The sequence below is a fragment of the Leguminivora glycinivorella genome, chromosome 14 (assembly GCF_023078275.1).
Source record: "Leguminivora glycinivorella isolate SPB_JAAS2020 chromosome 14, LegGlyc_1.1, whole genome shotgun sequence".
NCBI classification, from domain to species: Eukaryota; Metazoa; Arthropoda; class Insecta; order Lepidoptera; family Tortricidae; genus Leguminivora; species Leguminivora glycinivorella.
This window is the reverse complement of record NC_062984.1, coordinates 4,105,335-4,108,559: the sequence shown is the minus strand read 5'-3', so window position 1 is coordinate 4,108,559 and position 3,225 is coordinate 4,105,335. Positions and strand designations below refer to the sequence as shown.

Genomic DNA, 3,225 nt, shown 5'->3' with positions numbered 1-3,225 from the left:
AGGCTTAGAATAAATTTAAAAGTGGAAAATGTCTGCCTTGGGTGAGACTTGAACTCACCGCCGTGACAGACGTTTCTGCTAATCAGAAGTTAAAATTTAGCATGGTTAGCGCATCGTAACTGGTGAATTTCCAATATGACTTGGAACTCCGGTTGCCGTTTAAGAAGTTTAACACTCTTGCGGTAGATGTCGCTACGGGTCCCATTGACCTTAGTAGTGGAAAATTTCGCTGGCTTGGTTGAAGTCTTGGTGGCTCAGTTGGCAGAGCGCTGGAATTTTTATCCAGAGGCCGTGAGTTCAAGTCTCACCCAAGGCAGACATTTTCCACTTTTAAATTTATAATTGGGATTATTTGGTACTTTGTTGTGTTATTCTATTAGAAAATATGTATATTCCAGTTTACAAACTACTGAAGAGAATCGCTATATTTTTTGAATAAAGTAATTACTTAAAATGAATATTTAATAGGATGGGAAAAATTAAGAGTAAAAGTCCAACAAAAATAAAGTCGTGGAAGGGGACAGTACCACAGCGTCAATTTACCATATAACTTGAAATTTAGTAGGAAAAAAGTGATTAATTCTACATTTTTTAAAATAAACGATGTGACAACCTATATATTTTAATAAAAAACCGGCCAAGAGCGTGTCGGGCCACGCTCAGTGTAGGGTTCCGTAGTTTTTCGTATTTTTCTCAAAAACTACTGAACCTATCAAGTTCAAAATAATTTTCCTAGAAAGTCTTTACAAAGTTCTACGTTGGTGATTTTTTTTAATATTTTTTAAACATATGGTTCAAAAGTTAGAGGGGGGGGGGACGCACTTTTTTTCCTTTAGGAGCGATTATTTCCTAAAATATTAATATTAGCAAAAAACAATCTTAGTAAACCCTTATTCATTTTTAAATACCTATCCAACAATATATCACACGTTGGGGTTGGAATGAAAAAAAATATCAGCCCCCACTTTACATGTAGGGGGTACCTAATAAAACATTTTTTTCCATTTTTTATTTTTGCACTTTGTTGACGTGATTGATATACATATTGGTACCAAATTTCAGCTTTCTAGTGCTTACGGTTACTGAGATTATCCGCGGACGGACGGACGGACGGACGGACGGACAGACAGACATGGCGAAACTGTAAGGGTTCCTAGTTGACTACGGAACCCTAAAAACGGCATTTGTCCAGTTGAAAAGTTAATCTCAAGAGTAAATGGCAAAAAATGTAAGGGGAAACCCTGGTTATCAGCACCCACGTACGAACATTGCAAATATTTAAATTTTGAAAAAAACCGACTTAGTAGACCGATTTTGATGAAACATATCTAAGAACACTACCGACTAACTCAGCTTTAAAAAAAAAACTAAATCTAAATCAGTTCATCCCTTCGGGAGCTACGATGCCACAGACAGACACACAGACAGACAGACAAATAGACAAACAGACAGACAGACACGTCAAACATATAACACCCCGTCGTTTTTGCGTCGGGGGCTAAAAATAAAAGCTTGTAAAAAGATATCATAACAGATTAAAACAACAGCGAAGTCGTTTATTTCTTCAACAGCTTCTTTATTCGAAATATATGTAAAGGATATGTATTATTGGAGTTCTGGAGTAAGTTGACACTGTGGCGAGGTTCCCGGGGGTCCAGGAAGAGTATTGTTTTATCTGTGGAGCTTGTATTCGGGGATAACAGGATTGCCGTTTTCACTGAGAATGCCCCTTGCGAAATGTGATTTTTAACCCCCGACGCAAAAACGACGGGGTGTTATAAGTTTGACGTGTCTGTCTGTCTGTTTGTCAGTCTGTTTGCCTGTCTGTCTGTCTGCCTGTCTGTGTGTGTGTCTGTCTGTGGCATCGTAGCTCCCAAACGGAAGAACCGATTTCGATTTAGTTTTTTTTGTTTGAAAGCTGAGTTAGTCGGGAGTGTTCTTAGACATGTTTCATGAAAATACGTCGGGGGTTTTTTCAAAATTTTAATTTTGTGGTTAGGTTAATAATACTTTTGCAAACGCCAAGAATTCGATCGAATCAACCGATTTTTCACCAAGCCAACTGCTAAAGGCTCTCTTGATTATTCGAAAACGGATAGGAAAATTGCATTTTATCCACAAGGGTGCAAAGTAATTTCATACAAATTTTAACATAATGCTTAAGCTGGATGTTAGATTTTACCTCTATATTATGATGACATTGAATCATAAATACTTAATAAATTTACAAAACTATATATTTTTTTGCTTTACCTTCAGCTTGGATGGCAGTTAATGATTTTTGGCATTAAATCCGGCTCGTTATATAAGTTTTATTTTATGAAATAATGATGTCTGCCCCACTAATATTTCTAACTTTGCTTTTACTGACTTCTGTAACCTGTGTGCGTAGCCGAACGCACAAACGCTCACGAAACGCTCACGATAATATCTCTTTCGTAGCTATCTATCTCTATCGCTCTTACGTATTGGCGCGACAGAGCCAGACTACCTTTCTGCGGCGTTTCGATTTCGTGTCGCGTCGCAGAAATGCCACTCGGCTCCGGGGCCTGTTTAGTGTTTATGAACACATACTTGTTCCGTAATTTAATATAATTCAGCTATCCTGTTACACATATCTACCGCCAAAGGTCACCAGTGTCACATTCGCAAACAGTTCCCAACAAAACTCGTTTGAGATTATAAAAAGCTGGCAAGTCGGGGAGATACCCACGTCTCTAATCTCATATTAGGAGACTTTGAAGCGAGTACGTAGAAAAGTTTCGGTTCGAGAAAAATTGTCTGTATGAAAAATGGAAATTTTGATAACAGAAATTGTCGAAAAATACGATAAAGAAAAGTATTAGATTACCACTAGATTTATATTGGCCGGGATGTAGATGATTAGTACCTAATCGTATTGTGATTTTTGTCGAGCTACCGATTTTTCGACGCAGTTACACAGCCATTCTAAAAAAAAAGTTAATTACGATCTAAACAGGTCAATCATATCAAAGTCTATCATATCACACTTAGCGTGATAAACTTCATCGCATCGGTGCGTCCCTATCCCACTTACTAATAGTGCGAAAAGGACGGCCTGATGTGAAAGTTTATCACGCTCTAGTGTGCTAGGCCCGCAGGGCGAGTGAAACTAACCGGAAATCTTTCATTTCTTGTGTCATTTTGACCATAATATTTAATATAACTTACGAATGTACATACCTATAGGTTTATGTCAAAGAA

General features: G+C 37.7%; 1 non-coding gene across 1 annotated transcript; it reads left to right on the top strand.

Annotated features, from left to right (window-relative positions):
* The first annotated feature begins 243 nt into the window (after positions 1–243).
* Positions 244–316, top strand: Trnak-uuu. Its single transcript has one exon. It is a non-coding gene; the product is annotated as a tRNA-Lys (tRNA).
* Positions 317–3,225: the final 2,909 nt, after the last annotated feature.